At 39.7% G+C, this 17,670-nt stretch overlaps 2 protein-coding genes across 16 annotated transcripts in view; one reads left to right on the top strand and one right to left on the bottom strand.

The window, feature by feature from the left end:
• LOC120531014 (tumor necrosis factor receptor superfamily member 14-like) overlaps positions 1–12,191 on the bottom strand; it is a 174,282-nt gene extending 162,091 nt beyond the window's left edge. For 7 of the 15 annotated variants that reach the window (XM_039755953.1, XM_039755947.1, XM_039755951.1 and 4 more), the window contains exon 1: positions 11,098–11,430. The gene's annotated coding sequence lies outside the window, so the exon portion shown is untranslated. Of the gene's footprint in view, positions 1–10,278; positions 10,343–11,097; positions 11,436–11,966 lie in introns of those variants that run through there. The other 8 variants (XM_039755943.1, XM_039755944.1, XM_039755948.1 and 5 more) reach the window with 5 other exon arrangements.
• Positions 10,453–17,670, top strand: part of LOC120531013 — a 133,509-nt gene continuing 126,291 nt past the window's right edge. The window contains exon 1 of the mRNA XM_039755931.1: positions 10,453–10,534. The gene's annotated coding sequence lies outside the window, so the exon portion shown is untranslated. The remainder of the gene's footprint in view (positions 10,535–17,670) is intronic.

The following is a 17,670-nucleotide window of genomic DNA, read 5'->3' as shown; positions in this document are numbered from 1 at the left end:
GCAGTTGATGGAGATTTGTGGGATGCACATCCAGGGCACGAAGCTCCCGTTCCACCACATCCCAAAGATGCTCTATTGGGTTGAGATCTGGTGACTGTGGGGGCCATTTTAGTACAGTGAACTCACTGTTATGTTCAAGAAACCAATTTGAAATGATTCAAGCTTTGTGACATGGTGCATTATCCTGCTGGAAGTAGCCATCAGAGGATGGGTACATGGTGGTCATGAAGGGATGGACATGGTCAGAAACAATGCTCAGGTAGCCTGTGGCATTTAAACGATGCCCAATTGGCACTAAGGGGCCTAAAGTGTGCCAAGAAAACATCCCCCACACCATTACACCACCACCACCAGCCTGCACAGTGGTAACAAGGCATGATGGATCCATGTTCTCATTCTGTTTACCAGAAAATTCTGACTCTACCATTTGAATGTCTCAACAGAAATCGAGACTCATCAGACCAGGCAACATTTTTCCAGTCTTCAACTGTCCAATTTTGGTGAGCTTGTGCAAATTGTAGCCTCTTTTTCCTATTTGTAGTGGAGATGAGTGGTACCTGGTGGGGTCTTCTGCTGTTGTAGCCCATCCGCCTCAAGGTTGTGCGTGTTGTGGCTTCAAAAATGCTTTGCTGCATACCTCGGTTGTAATGAGTGGTTATTTCAGTCAAAGTTGCTCTTCTATCAGCTCGAATCAGTCGGCCCATTCTCCTCTGACCTCTAGCATCAACAAGGCATTTTCGCCCACAGGACTGCCGCATACTGGATGTTTTTCCCTTTTCACACCATTCTTTGTAAACCCTAGAAATGATTGTGCGTGAAAATCCCAGTAACTGAGCAGATTGTGAAATACTCAGACCGGCTCGTCTGGCACCAACAACCATGCCACGCTCAAAATTGCTTAAATCACCTTTCTTTCCCATTCTGACATTCAGTTTGGAGTTCAGGAGATTGTCTTGACCAGGACCACACCCCTAAATGCATTGAAGCAATTGCCATGTGATTGGTTGATTAGATAATTGCATTAATGAAAAATTGAACAGGTGTTCCTAATAATCCTTTAGGTGAGTATATATGTACGTAAGTAGGATTCAGTTATGACCGTTACACGTAGAATTTCGAAATGAAACCTCCTTTTGTAAGTAAGCTGTAAGGAATGAGCCTGCCAAATTTCAGCCTTCTACCTACATGGGAAGTTGGAGAATTAGTGATGAGTCAGTCAGTCAGTCAGTCAGTCAGTCAGTCAGTGAGGGCTTTGCTTTTATTTTATATATATATATATATATATATATATATATATATATATATATATATATATATATATATATATATATATATATATATATATATATATATATATATATATATATATACACACACACATATATATATTACAGTAAATAAATACACCAAAAATAAATACTCTTTCAGGTGGGATTTAAAAGTTACCAAAGTTGGTGCTGACCTAATATAAAAATGAAAGTTTTTCCAAAGCTTAGGGGCAGCTACGGCTAAAGCACAGTCTCCTCTAAGCTTAAGACTAAAACTTTGCACAACCAATAACTTCTGGTCAGAGGACCTCAGTGATCGTGAAAGAGAGTAAGGATGTAAGAGGTCAGCAAGATAAAGGGGGCTAAACCATTAAGGGACTTAAAAACAAATTTAAAAGTAAAATTTTAAACTCAATTCTGTAGCGTATAGGAAGCCAGTGAAGAAAAGCCAAGACTGGTGTGATGTGATTCTGTTTTCATGTGCCTGTTAGAAGCCTGATAGCAACATTCTGGACAAGCTGAAGAGAAGCAAGGAATGACTGATTAACTCCAATGTACAATGAGTTGCAATAACCAAGCTGAAAAGACACAAATGCTTGAATTAGTATTTCAAAATCAGAACAGAAAGAAAGGGCTTGACCTTAGTCAATACCCTGTGCTGACAGAAACGGGCTTTAACAAAGAAGTGCAAATCAGACTCAGAGGTGACATGTAATGATTCACTTTACAGTGTCAAGTCCAAATAATTCTTCCGACAGTATTTTGCTGTCATCTAGTGGATGAAATAACATCATGCTGTAAAAAATCATGAATATTTCTATGTGTTCTGTCACTTTATGGTAATTCTGTGGTAACTCGTCAATATTTATGAGTGGGGCAGAGCTTTCAACCAAACACACAATGGTATGTAAATGAAAAGCTGTAAAGCCAGTTTAGAATAAATTGAAACTGAACAATAGATTGAATTGTGAGATAGTGATAATGATGTTAATTGGCCACCAGGCATTGACACAGACAGCAAAACTAATTCCTGTCCAGTAGATTTAAGTGATGTTAGTGTTTGGTGCAGGCTTTATCACTGAAAATCATGCACTTCCTCGTTGCCCATTAATGGGTAAACTTGGTCTATAGACATTTTTTATCATGAATATCTAGATATTTACAATTTGTCTGGTGGAGAAAATAGTTGATGGAATGAACTGCCATTTTCAGCAAACCTTTTGCTTGTCATAGTCGCTGGCAGACTGTTGCTGGGGATGACACATGGGTGTTTTTTAGTCTCCTGATACTGCAGTGCATATGGTATAAATCGGCCCAAAGATGGTACTCATCCAAAAACCAGTTGTTACAGGAAGACATTTTCAATAAACGTATGAATGAGTGCTGTTTGTCACTCATTATGAAATACTTGCATTTCACTGATAAAATGATAATTATGATGGAGCCAGTCACTCAACAATGAAACTGTACAAACTGGAATGTGAATCATTCAGTCATCTAAAATATACAAAAAACATGCAAGTTCCTGTTCGTGACATAAGTATTGATGAAAGTCTCATGAGTTACAAGAGAAGACTGTCGTGGATATAGTACATCACATCCAAACTGGCACATTTCGTTACCAAGTTTTACATGCTGTGCGTGTACATCTGGGACTTGACACTTTGTACTGATAGAGGGATAAAGTGGTATAGCAATATATTCAATAAAGGGTCACTATGTCATCTAAGCCTTCACTGGCCTGACCCTTTGCTTGACCAAGGTTACTGTACAATGATGGGGAGTTTCACCTGAATTGCCGGAGATTTTGCTGCAACGGAAAACAGTTTCATATGGTGCATACTGTACAACCAAACCACCATGATATGCCGGATAACTCCAGTCATGTGAACATGTCAAGCTGCAGCACGTACAGCAGTGGACACTAGACATATCTTTCTTACTATGATTAGACTGACGTATTGGTATTTACATGTTTCTGTTACACATATTTTTTCTCGTTGAATAAAATTCAATGCTTTTGACTCACTTTTCTGGGGATAAATATAACATTAAGGAGGCTCCTGAGATAAATGAACATGCAGCAAGTAATGAAAATGACGGTTACATTGGCTCATCAAAACTTACCAGCACAAACAACACCATCTTAGAACCCTTGTTCAGGCTTAACACTCAGGTAAGCTACCCCACAATTCTGCACTTGTTATAAAATTAAATGGGATTAAAGAAAGGCTGGCTACCTAGCCTGCCCCCGATCAGAACACTTGAGCTACCTGTGCCTCAATTTAACATATGGCTTCACATACAGAACAGACAGTGTTTAAATAAAACTAGGGGGCTTTGCCCCCTGCTTGCTTCGCTAGCCAACCCCCTGGCCCAGCACTACACACTAGACACTTTGCAGTTCTGCCGCTCGTATATGGGGATGCGTATGTACAATTAAAACAGACTGTTATTTTCAAGGGAATTGTTACATACAGTGCAACCGGAAAGTATTCACAGCACATCACTTTTTCCACATTTTGTTATGTTACAGCCTTATTCCAAAATGGATTAAATTCATTTTTTCCTCAGAATTCTAAACACAACACCACATAATGACAATATGAAAAAGTTTACTTGAGGTTTTTTGCAAATTTATTAAAAATAAAAAAACTGAGAAATCACATGTACATAAGTATTCACAGCCTTTGTTCAATACTTTGTGGATGCACCTTTGGCAGCAATTACAGCCTCAAGTCTTTTTGAATATGATGCCACAAACTTGGCACACCTATCCTTGGCCAGTTTCGCCCATTCCTCTTTGCAGCACCTCTCAAGCTCCATCAGGTTGGATGGGAAGCGTCGGTGCACAGCCATTTTAAGATCTCTCCAGAGATGTTCAATCATATTCAAGTCTGGGCTCTGGCTGGGCCACTCAAGGACATTCACAGAGTTGTCCTGAAGCCACTCCTTTGATATCTTGGCTGTGTGCTTAGGGTCGTTGTCCTGCTGAAAGATGAACCGTCGCCCCAGTCTGAGGTCAAGAGCGCTTTGGAGCAGGTTTTCATCCAGGATGTCTCTGTACATTCCTACAGTCATCTTTCCCTTCATCCTGACTAGTCTCCCAGTTCCTGCCGCTGAAAAACATCCCCACAGTATGATGCTGCTACCATCATGATTCACTGTAGGGATGGTATTGGCCTGGTGATCAATCAATCAATCAACATTTATTTATATAGCACATATTCATACAAAAAAATGTAGCTCAAAGTGATGAGTGGTGCCTGGTTTCCTCCAAACGTGACGCCTGGCATTCACACCAAAGAGTTCAAGCTTTGTCTCATCATACCAGAGAATTTTCTTTCTCATGGTCTGAGAGCCCTTCAGGCGCCTTTTGGCAAACTCCAGTTGGGCTGCCATGTGCCTTTTACTAAGGAGTGGCTTTCATCTGGCCACTCTACCATACAGGCCTGATTGGTGGATTGCTGCAGAGATGGTTGTCCTTCTGGAAGGTTCTCCTCTCTACACAGAGGACCTCTGGAGCTCTGACAGAGTGACCATTGGGTTCTTGGTCACCTCCCTGACTAAGGCACTTCTCCCCCAATCTCTCAGTTTAGATGGCCGGCCAGCTCTAGGAAGTCCTGGTGGTTTCGAACTTCTTCCACTTACGGATGATGGAGGCCACTGTGCTCACTGGGACCTTCAAAGCAGCAGACATTTTTCTGTAACCTTCCCCAGATTTGTGCCTCAAGACAATCCTGTCTCGGAGGTCTACAGACAATTCCTTTGACTTCATGCTTGGTTTGTGCTCTGTCATGAACTGTCAACTGTGGGATCTTATATAGACAGGTGTGTGCCTTTCCAAATCATGTCCAATCAACTGAATTTACCACAGGTGGACTCCAATTAAGCTGCAGAAACATCTTAAGGATGATCTGGGGAAACAGGATGCACCTGAGCTCAATTTTGAGCTTCATGGCAAAGGCTGTGAATACTTATGTACATGTGCTTTCTCAATTTTTTTATTTTTAATAAATTTGCAAAAATCTCAAGTAAACTTTTTTCACGTTGTCATTATGGGGTGTTGTGTGTAGAATTCTGAGGAAAAAGTGAATTTAATCCATTTTCCAATAAGGCTGTAACATAACAAAATGTGGAAAAAGTGATGCGCTGTGAATACTTTCCAGATACACTGTATGCATAATAGAACTATTTTATATTACAGAAAGTAAGTAACCATATTAAAAAATAGTAAAATGTAATAATTTGAAAGTAAATTATGTTTCATGTTGCATTAGTGTTATTCGTTGCGTTATATGATTTCATTCTGTTTGGCTTTGAAATTAACACACATACTTTTTAAACTTACACTTTCATTGTAAAACTTCAGCAAAAACAATTTTTTAATTTAAATTTTCATCAATATCACATTAAATTTTGATTCTGCGTTTGAACTTACATCGTGACCATGCAACGCATAACTGCCCGTGAGTGAATATTATTTCTTTATCTATACTAATAAAAGGCAAAGCCCTCACTCACTCACTCACTGACTCACTCACTCACTCACTGACTCATCACTAATTCTCCAACTTCCCGTGTGGGTGGAAGGCTGAAATTTGGCAGGTTCATTCCTTACAGCTTCCTTACAAAAGTTGGGCAGGTTTTATATCGAAATTCTACGCGTAATGGTCATAACTGGAAGCAGTTTTTCTCCATTTACTGTAATGGAGATGAGCTTCAACGCCGTGGGGAGTTTGTGTGACATCATCACGCCTCCCACGTAATCACGCAGTACATAGAAAACCAGGAAGACCTCAAAAAGCGCTTAAGAAAACATGCATTATATAATTGAGAAGGCAGCGAAACAATAAGAAGCGAGCGAGTGACATATACAACCATATTCATGAGTTCTGCTACTTCGGAAACAAAGCACGATGTAAAGCTACACTTTAAATTAAGTTCATAGACAGGCTGCCGCTGGCGTTTGTAATTTAGTGCCCACCCATATAAGGCCGTCCGTCAGCGGCAATCCAATAGCAAACTGCCACGGGTAAATATTCACGGGTGAAGGACTGTGCTTATGGAGAGGAAGATGAGATGGTCAGGGTGGTGTTTGACACAAACTCAGCGAAACTGCGAGAGAAAGTTTTAAGTGCCAGGACTAAGGTAACATTAAATACAGCCATGGACATAGCACGAGATGGCACCAGCACAGCTGGGAACCTTCGATGCATGTACACCGAGTGGCTCACGTGAACTGACGCAGTGCACAGATAAAAGCAACAGTTCCAAAGAGCGCTGAACAAAACCGAATTACACAATTGAAAAGGCAGCAAAAATATGAAGCGTTGATACATACAAGCATATTCATAAATCCAACTACTGCGGAAACAAAGCACACGTTGGAAAAAGTCAATGTCCCGCTAAAGGAAGACAGTGTAAAAAACCCGTGCATGCAGTGTGTCAGGTCTCAGATAAAGAAGAAGACGAGCTGTTTATTGATGCAGTAAGAAACGAATCGATGAATGAAACCTGTCATCTTTACAACGATTGACAAACACGGAATGTAACTTGAACACAACACATCCTACAAATACGAACCTGATTGAAAGAAATAATGATAATCAAATCCTTGATGACAGCAACACTCAGTAACACTCACAAAACAAATACTGTATATTGACAGTCATGTTACGTTATTTTTAAAATGTTCCCTTTTCTTTTCTAGCTTTTTAACACACTACTTCTCGCTGCAATACGGGTATATATATATATGTATATATATATATCCCGATCTACATACTCGAATAATGGATACTTTATTCGCCATCAATGATTGTTTTGGTAAAGCCATACTCGGTGTAATCATTAGATGAACGGTAAAAAAGTAAGAGCGAGGGGAGGATGACTTATTGAGGCATGCAGGCTGTAGTGTGCGTCAACTCTATCTGAATTGCGATCACATTTGAAAAATATATCTTTTCAAGTTCTATTTAGTCCATATGTGTCAAACTCAAGGGCAGGGCCACATCCGCCCGGCGTGTAATTATATCCGCCCGAGATCATTTTATATACTGTATTATTGTTATTAAAGCCGGGTATATGAAGCGCTGGTAACACAATAAACTACAGATCCCATAATGCAGCGCTTCAGCTGCCTTGCCGAACACTTACGCGTTAATCAAGTCTAGCTTATGATGCTGCAAGTTATTGCGAAGCTAGCTCACACGATGCTGAAGAGAAAAGTTGATTCTGAAAATAGAGCCTTTAAAAACCGATGGGAGGCTGAGTATATGTTTACTGAACCCGTGTGTCTCATTTGTGGAGCTAATGTGGCTGTAATTACAGAATTTAATCTAAGACGGCACTATGAGACAAAACATCAGGGAGTTCTGTGTTGTGGAGATTCTCAGGATGGATTGCAGGTGCTCATCAGTGAGGCTGAAAGACCTGAATGCAATGCAGAAGATACAGAAAGCAGAAGAATTAAATAAGAATCTGACACTTCAGCGGACGTTTTACCCGTGCACAATCACAAAGTGATTTCAAGTGAAGTTGCTTTTATGGGAGACACAAATGCACCAGTGCAACTTTCCCTGTTGCCAAGTAATGTTAAACCAAGTCGTCACTACGGTGTTCCCAAATCGCACTTTGCTGATAAACCGGCGCACTGAGTTTGCACGGCGCTTTGGTGACTTTGAAGAACAAAAAAAGTCCGTCTACATGCGGCTCGAACCTTGTGCATGTTTGGTAGCACATATCTGTGTGAGAAGCTCTTCTCAGTGATAAAGACTAACAAAACAGCACACAGGAGTCGCCTCACTGATGAGCACCTGCAATCCATCCTGAGAATCTCCACAACACAGAACCTCACACCAAACATAAACGAACCTGTTGCCAAAAAAGATGCCAGGCGTCCAGCTCTAAAATGACATATGAGCAAAGACAACTTAATGATTTGATTTGTTATTGCTGAAAGGAACACATTTTATTTATATTTCCAGGTTTTGTTATGCAGCATGTTCATATTTGAATTTGTATAATTTTGAAAGGATATATTTTTATGGAGAGCAAAATCTTTTGGGATATTTAAAATCTAAGTTTATTTTTTATATAAATTTACATAAGAGTAAAGAAATTTGAATGTTTGTTCTTTTAAGTTATTTAAGGTTTGAGTTGATTTATTCACGAATAATATTCCTGTCTGTTTTACCATTCCTACCAAAGATATTTCTGTCGACTAAATAAAAATTCCTTCTATTTAAAATTTAAATAGAACTTGAACAAATACGATAGTTCATAATATCCACGCAGACTTGCACGTAAGAGCGGAGTTATCCGTTTTAACAAGCAGCGTATTGCACTGATACGAAATAGCTGTGTGTGTATATATAGATATGTATGTATATGTATGTATATGTTTATATATGTGTGTGTATGTATGTATGTGTATATATGTAGATATATATATATGTGTATATATGTGTATATGTATAGATATGTATATATATATGTTTATGTGTGTGTGTGTAAATATATATATATATATATATATATATATGACAGCAACACTCATCACTCACAACAGTGACAAAACAATTACATTGACAATCATGTTACGTTATTTTCAAAATGTTTCCTTTTCTTTTTCATTGCTTCTTTAACACACTACTTCTCCGCTGCAAAGCGCGGGTATTTTGCTATCTCTAATAAATAAACCGACTTTATTGAATGTTTGTTTATGTGATTTGTGCAAAAAGCTATTCTAATGGGAAACTGTTAACATTTTAATACGACCGGCATTTCAAGATCTCCTTTGTTGTCTAATGTTATTCGCGGAAGATGTACTACATTGCTTTTCTTGGATACGTCCTTCTTTCAACAGTAATCCGGGCGGTGGAAGACCAGATGGTTGTAGATATTTTTCAGGATGTTGTAAGTTGATGTTTTGATCTTCCGCACGATCACCACCAACTGTTTCAGCATATTCTATTGATACGCATTTAACCAATATGCCGTGTAACCAATCGACAATTTTTGTGTTAATTCATTTGACTTCATCGTTTCTCTGTGCTAGGATTGCCCGTGTAATCATTTCTTCTGTTGATAACCTTTCGGAATGAAATTCTTCAATAAGATTTGGACATAATACGTCTACTTTAATTGGGAACTTAAAGTGAGGAAAATATAAAAATTTATAAGAGCTTCTCTTATCTTGTCTCAGGATTTTTTATATACAGTAATAAAGAGATCTGCAAATTAAACTACATTATTTTTTGAACACACATATTATTTGGCATTGCGCAATTTATATGCACATCCATAGCTGGCACCCCATCCAGACACATTTCCTCCCTAACACAAAATCATAAAAAACATATTTTACTTTATATATATATATATATATATATACACACACATTACATGAAGTTTACATATTGAAATTTCTTCTTCTTTTGGCTGCTTCTATTAGGGGTTGCAACAGCGGATCATCTTCTTTCATTCCTGTCCTCTACATCTCACTCTGTTACACCCATCACCTGCATGTCCTCTCTTACCACATCCATAAATCTTCTCTTAGGCCTTCCTCTTTTCCTCTCTCCTGGCAGCTCTATTATTAAAATCCTTTTCCCAATATACCAAGCATCTCTCCTCTGCACATGTCCAAACCAATAGAATCTCAAATTAACATTATAAAATTCTTGTTTGTGGAAAATGTAAAATGTATCAGTTTCCTGCACCGCAAATTTGGGTTGAGTAACTAAAGAGCATGTGACAAATCTGCTCACATTCAACTGATCAAATTTTCCATCAGATTCTTGCATTTTATATTTACCAGATGCAGGCAAAAATGTCTGTCCAACTATCCATCCACCCATCCATTACCCAACCCACTATATCCTAACTACAGGGTCACATGGGTCTGCTGGAGCCAATCCCAGCCAACACTGGGCGTAAAGCAGGAAAAAAACCCAGGGCAGGGCACACACACACTAGGGACAATTTAGAATCACATGCACCTAACCTGCACGTCTTTGGACTGTGGAGGGAAATCCTGTCCAACTATGAGGTTGCCTTTTCTGTCTCAAACAGTCATATGGAGAAAACAGCAGAAATTTAATTCAGTGGATTCTTACAAAATGATGCAGTGGTTCACCTGCATGTTAAAAATATAATTAGATGTTAGTTTTATACCTTGTGATGATGTGCATTCAGTGTCCAAATGAAGATATGTCCATCTTAATTGCCACCTACAACGGTTAATTCTAACATATGAACAGGTACCACTTTTACAGTTTTTTTTAAACTGAATGTAATATGGTGCAGTAAAATACATAGTACATGGTTATCTTATTAGATAGGCCTTTCGATTTTGCTCTGTGTTTTACAGTATTTCTAGTCACTTTGTATGTTTTTTGGTCACATTTTATAATGTTTTATTACTTTCTTAAAATATATTTCCAATAATGAGTTCAGTGGTGAATCACAATTCATGAGTGGCTTGTTTGTTATTTAAGTAATATTTATATGTGTACTCTATATGTAATTATTATTATTTAACTCACCTTAGTACTAGGGTCTTGAACCGTGTTAGCCATTATGAATGTTGTAAGACGTCAAGCAAAATGACACCTTTTATTGGCTAACTAAAATGATTACAATATGCAAGCTTTCGACGCAACTCAGGCCCCTTCTTCAGGCAAGATCTTCTGTTGCCGAGTACGTCATTAATCAAGAAAGAATTTTACAGTGATCTGTTCACGTGACAATGCCTTATCAATAAAGCAAAACATCTCAACGTCAATAGGAATTGAATACAAACAGAAAAATAAGAGACACTTACTTGCCAAAGCAATGAACTGAGTTTTCTTCTCAAACGCCACGACAGTTCAAACAGAAAGTAATTACAGTACCGTTTGGAATGTGATCACTTGTGTAACACCCACGAGATCTGCGGCATGTTCGTCACAGAAACTCGAGCTAGAGTTAGATGCTGCTTTTTTGCTTCGTCAAACCTCATAATCTACAGCTATAATGTATTTTTTTTCAATCGTTACTCGTTTGTCTTTATTACATAATTAAGCTGTTGATACTTCACTAAAACATTTAGAATTAAAAACCCCTAACCGAAAGCGACGTCTTGTGGGGTCGGTACTATCCCGACAGCACTGCGAATAAACCAAAAAACAGCTCTGGACAGGTAAATGGGTGTGCATTTCAGCTGCTTTGGGCACATTCTTCACACAAGAATAACACCGTTCTGGTGAAACTTGATACAGTATATACGAAATAATTTTAACGGATAACTTGAACAACGGACAAGGCAGCAGGGTACGGGAGAATTACAATGATATAAAGTTTCAATGATTTCTTAAAAGTCAAAATAAACGTACTGAAACGTTTTGAACAGCCAGTAAAAAAAAGCCTGTTAATCAAATAGCCTTTAGATAAACAAAAACTTGGCAGGCGAGGCGTAAGTTTCAGTTTAATCACGTGTTTTCTGGGAAACTTCACTCTGTTGCCCCTATGAGTCATCTCTTTTGATTCCACCCACTTTCCACGCCCCCACCCCTGTATTAGTGATACACTTTTGTTCTATTATAGTAATTGTGGCAAATTGAACGTGTGTGCAAAAAAAAATATTATAAATAAATAAAAGCTTCACCGGTATAAAAAGTCGTGCTAATGTAATAAACGTCTCTTCGTACTTACTGCAAGATCGCGAGCCATCCCCAATGTGTACGCAAAGCCGCTCGGCTAAGGTCTTGGCTGGGTGATTCAAACGAGTACTTTATGCCTCTTCATGCTTCTGGGGGCGAGTGCGTCATTACTCCGGAGCATAAACTCCGTTACAATTAATGCATCGTTAATATAAATATTAAAATTTTGTACACCAGTAATAGGGCGGCACGGTGGCGCAGTGTTCGCGCTGCTGCCTCACTGTAAGGAGACCTGGGTTCGCTTCCTGTGTCCTCCCTGCGTGGAGTTTGCATTCAGTCCAAAGACATGTAGGTTAGGTGCCCTGCCTGGGGATTTGTTCCTGCATTGCACGCTGTGATTGGCTCCTAAATTAAAAATTTGTAGGATGGGTGTTTCCTTTAAAATATTTTTTATAGGTAGAGTAGTGTACCAATATGGATATTTTCAGCTGGAATGTCAAAGGATGTACGTCCAGAGCAGGGAACTGCGTCACCTGAACTGGAGTGTAGTCGAGTCCGTTCCACCTGTTCTTCGATAAATTCAAAAACAGTTTAATCTATATTGGAGTCTAAAAGAGCCGCCAACATTGTAATTTCTTCCGATAAATCTTCAATTCTCTCTCTGAAATACGTAATATCTTCGGCAGAATCCATTTTATCGGCAGTAATAAGCATTTTTCTAATTAATTCTTGTGCTATCGATTCACCAATCAGTAACTAGAGGGTATGTTAGAGCCCACCCTCTCAACTTTGACGAGGGAAAGTGACAGTTTTATTTCAAGTCGTATTTCATGGTGGTTTGGAGGAATGTCCATCCAACCATCCATTTTCCAACCCGCTGAATCCGAATACAGGGTCACGGGGGTCTGCTGGAGCCAATCCCACAGTACTTTTATTTATTTGCGCATTTATTTATTTATTTAATTTTGTCAGAAATATTCCTCCATATATCCATGCATTTGGCCTTTGGGCTTTAATCCCCTACCCTTACCCTAACCCTGTGTTAGGATATAGTGGGTTGAACGATGACTGACTGACACCAATAAATACAATACTACCGTAATGATATAACGCAGAGAGGACCACAGTACTCTAAAAAGCTCCAATAGTCCAGTGTGTAGTATTGCATATTTTGATTGTTTACATAAATATGCCTTATTCGATTTAGACTTCGTTGAGTGCAGCATATAACTAACGTATTAAAAAGTGCAGTCTCATGAATGTATAAAACATATAAAATACAAACTGTTAAGATTTTTTGTTCAGTTTGTTTCTAATATATGACACCAAAACAACTGCTTCATATGCAGAACTGAGAGACCTCGATAGTTTAGAAGTTTAATAAATGCTGAATACAAATCTGAGTGGAGGAATTAAATTCAATTAAGGGAATTGAAATATAGGTGTCAGATTTCCAGCAAAACAGGGGAATGGCTCCAGAAGGGGGTGTCAAATTATGGACCTCATAGTGTCTGAAGCGCTCGGATCTGTCCGAGACCTAGAACTGTCTTGACTGCAGCTGGACATGAGCTGAGTGATATCCGAGTTTAGTATTGCACTCCCTTACTCAAAGACGCTTTCTCTTCATCCTTATTTTAATTACAGACTGATTGAACTTCCCAGTATCTACTGCCTCTCAGATCCAGTGTCAGATATAATCCAGTCAAACAATTTATGTATACAGACCTGTTCTTTCCACACCACACTTTCTGCACTTCTTTTAAACAGGAGCATCATACTGCTGGATACTTTTCCACAAAGTGAAAAGAGCAGATGTAGGTTTCCATAGAGACTTTTTCAAATTTATTGTGGGCCTCCTCAGTGGTAGGTGAAAATCAAAATGCAACATAACGTCTTGTGAATGATGCATTCCTGACATTGACCTTCTTTTCTTTTTTTTAAATTACTGGGGTTACCTTTAAATGGTATTGGACTTCCATACCTGTTTGCTGGCATATGTTGTATGGGAGCAACTTGACCAGAAGTACAAGCACAAAATTAAAAAATAAATAAACAAACAAGAACATGCTGTGGTCCCCGGCCGGACGCCCAGGAGGACGAGAGGAGGGCTTGTGCCTCCTCCAGACTGCGAGGGGGCGTCCGTCCTGGTTATGTTGGGGGCCTCGGGTAAAGGGCTTGGAAGCCCAGCCCTGTAGGGACCCGTGACCACCGCCAGGCGGCGCCCCGATGCCGGTATATCCCGGGAGCCCGGCACTTCCGCCACACCAGGAAGTGCCGGGGGGAAGACTTTGGAGGACACCCGGAGAGCTGCCGGGAGGACAGCTGGCACTTCCGCCACGCTGGGGCGTGGCCAAGGGAAGAATGCCAGGAACACCTGGTGCTCATCCGGGAATCATATGTAAGGGGCCGCCTCCCTTCAGTGAGCAGTGGATGTCGGGTGGAAGAGGACAGAGCTGGAGAGAGGACGGGAGGCGGTCAAAGAGAGAGGGGCACTGGAAGAGTGAGGCCTGGACTTTGGGGAATCGGTGCAAGAGGCACTGGGGTTTGTGGTGCACGTGGCTTTTGTAAATAATTAATTGTAAATAAACAGTGTGTGGGTGAAACTATGTTGTCCGTCTGTGTGTGTCCGGGCCAGCGTTCACAATGCATATTTTAATATTGGTGATGACCTTAAAATCCTATTGCTAAACAGGAAAGTTCAGTTTGCACATGCACACACACATCCAAGAGTATAGAGAACACTGCAGGACTAATTGGTCCATCCCCTCAGCCAGAAGCAGGCCTTCAGCACCTTGTGTGAAGACAATTTCCTATATTATAAGAAGCAATGTTTCTCTAAGAAATTAATTACATTAATAATAATAATAATATACCTGTATATGGATGGCACGGTGGCGCAGTGGGTAGTGCTGCGGCCTCGCAGTTAGGAGATCCGGGTTCGCTTCTCGGGTCCACCCTGCGTGGAGTTTGCATGTTCTCCCTGTGTTTGCGTGGGTTTCCTCCGGGTACTCTGGTTTCCTCCCACAATCCAAAGATATGCAGGTTAGGTGCATTGGCGATTCTAAATTGTCCTTGTTGAGTGTGTATGCACCCGGTGGTGGGCTGGTGCCCTGCCTGGGGTTTGTGTCCTGCCTTGGGCCCTGTGTTGGTTGGGATTGGCTCCAGCAGACCCCCATGACCCTGTAGTTAGGATATAGCCGGACAGATAATAATATATATCTCTATTATAATAAAAAAAACCCTGGGATGGGACTTTTTAGTGTGGGACAAGACATGACTTTTCAGAGAGAAACTTTCACGTCCCGTAAGATGAGACTTTGTGCCAAGAGATTTAACCATGCCCGGGGCCGGAAATAAAAGACAAAGAGTAGATGACAAAGTAGAAAGTTTTAAAGAATTCAAAAACATTGGCGTGATACACATGCAGAGCAGGTTAGAGGTAATGAAAGCACTAAAATTCAAAAGTCTCAAAAAATTGATAGTAAAGTTCGTATTAGCGCAAACAGAAATTATTATTTGGTGAAATAACAGAACAGCGAAAAGAGATTGAATATATGGACATAGGTGATATGACAGACATATCTAGATATTGTTCTGATTTAAACTTTAAGGCGGAGACTTGTAGATTGTCTAATTCATGTTGCCATCAGGGAAAACTAGTGTTTCTTCCCAATGAAGAGGCGTATCCATGAGAATTAAAAGATTTGTTGTTTGGTGAAATTGAAATCCACATATGCGAGCGGCAGAGATGTAGTGGCAGGTGCGTAGCACAGGCAGGGGGATTGGCGGGCGAAGCCCCATAGTTGAGCACATGATAAAAAAAAAATAAATTTTAAGAAGACAAAGCTGAACGTGGTTATAAATATTTTACAACTGAACTATTAAGGGAAACTTAATATCTATTTTGCGCAACATCTTGTTGCAGAAACATCAGTGGATGCTGTAAATGTATTAATACATTCATCACTTCACAGATTTCCTCAAATTTATGGTGACTAGGTAATCTTTGTCCTCCTCTTTCTGTTAACTGATGTTTAATCTGTTTATCATTTTTTGACCCCATTTGTGTGCTTGCACTCTGGGGTGGCTCTAGGACAGTTTATTACCCCTAAAAGCCTGCTCTGTGAACTCATGTTCTGTCTAAACATGGATTTTTTTGTTTATTGTAGAATTTATCTCCAATGAATTCTGACAGGCTATCCTTCAGCATTGTACTAAATCAAGTTCATTTTGCCAATACCCAGAGTCTCTTTATGTTGTGGAAAGACAGCCCCCAGGCACAGACAGACAGACACCAAGTGTCCTAAAACACACACGTTTATTTACAGAAAGTCTTTTAACACCTGACACAATGCTATATTCTGCCCACACTCAGTCTCTTCTTTCCTTCCATCTTTGTATTTCTGCCGCCTTTCCTCTCAAGCTTCCTATTCCTCCTCCTGACTCTGGCTGCTTATTCAGTGAGGCGGCTCCCTTTTATTATCACCCAGATGTGTTCCAGGTGCGGAACTGCTGCATGAGCACCTGGAAGCACTCCGGGTGTCCCTGAAATTCCTTCCGTCAGCACTTCCTGGTGTGGTGGAAGTGCTGACGTTCAGGGGTCGACAATCCTGCGAGAACCCCCCTGTGGTGTCCACAAGCCCGAATAGGGTTGAGCTTCTATGCTCCGTTCCTGTGGCCGCCATACCAACCAGGGCGGCTGCCCTCTCGTAGCCCAGGGGAGATATAGTCCCTCTCCGGGTCCTTCTAGGCGTCCCAGCTGGGCATGGCCCCCAGCCGACCGCCACAGTGTTCAACACAGCTGTTAAAAAGTACTATGAAAATAGAATACGTTTAGAGAAGGCTTATGTCAGTATGCATGTGTAAATTTAAGAAATAGGAAAAGAGCATCACCATTCTGAAAAATTAAAAGCTGATTATAAAACACAACATTTCAGCCCATAAGCCTTCATCATCTATGTGATTATAACTCTCTTTTTTCAATATAGATATAATGCATACTTATTTTTCTTACTGCATAAATGCATTTCATCTGTTTTGAGGTTGTGCTTTGTTGTGTAGCCTATCAAAAAATATTCTTTAAATTAGCACACGGCATTGCTGTTCCGGGAAAATAATACTTGAATAATACAGACACAAGATAAAAGTGCTAAGCCTAGCATGCATCAACTTTGAAAAATACAGCAAAACTTGTTAAGGCTGCAGGGTGTCTCTTGGAGATGGTGCAAAAAAAGGTGTTAAAGAACGCACAATAACATGTTAAATATTCTAAATATGAGTAATGCTGCAATATACAAAGATAAATAACATTTCTTTTTTTTTTCAAAATAAGTAAATAATTAAAGTAAATTCTTTAAAAAATTAGATTGGCTTAAAATTTGCGAAAATACATTGACAGTCTCTACCCAAATTAATGAGAAGGAAACATTTAGTTAAAGTTTATTTTGATAAAGAAAGTGCCACAAGTTGGTCAGATCATTTTAAGCAAAATGACTTTTTAGCTAACAACATTAATGTGGCGGCATACAACCAAACTGCAACATGTTTGCATTTTAACCAAAGTATAAAATGTTAGATTAACTGTGTGACAGATTAGTGCTTTCTTGCTCCCTTGTACCCTCAGACCACACGTCAGACACCAGGTAAAAGTCCAATGATAAGATTTATTATAATAATAAAGTGCACAGAGCACGCTCCTCTCCACAATACTCCAATAACAATAACCAATAATAAATCCTCCACTCCCAGACGCTTAG

The sequence above is a fragment of the Polypterus senegalus genome, chromosome 6 (genome assembly GCF_016835505.1).
Source record: "Polypterus senegalus isolate Bchr_013 chromosome 6, ASM1683550v1, whole genome shotgun sequence".
Taxonomy (NCBI): Eukaryota; Metazoa; Chordata; class Cladistia; order Polypteriformes; family Polypteridae; genus Polypterus; species Polypterus senegalus.
Note: the sequence above shows the minus strand (reverse complement) of the source record. Positions and strands in the feature narration are given on the sequence as shown.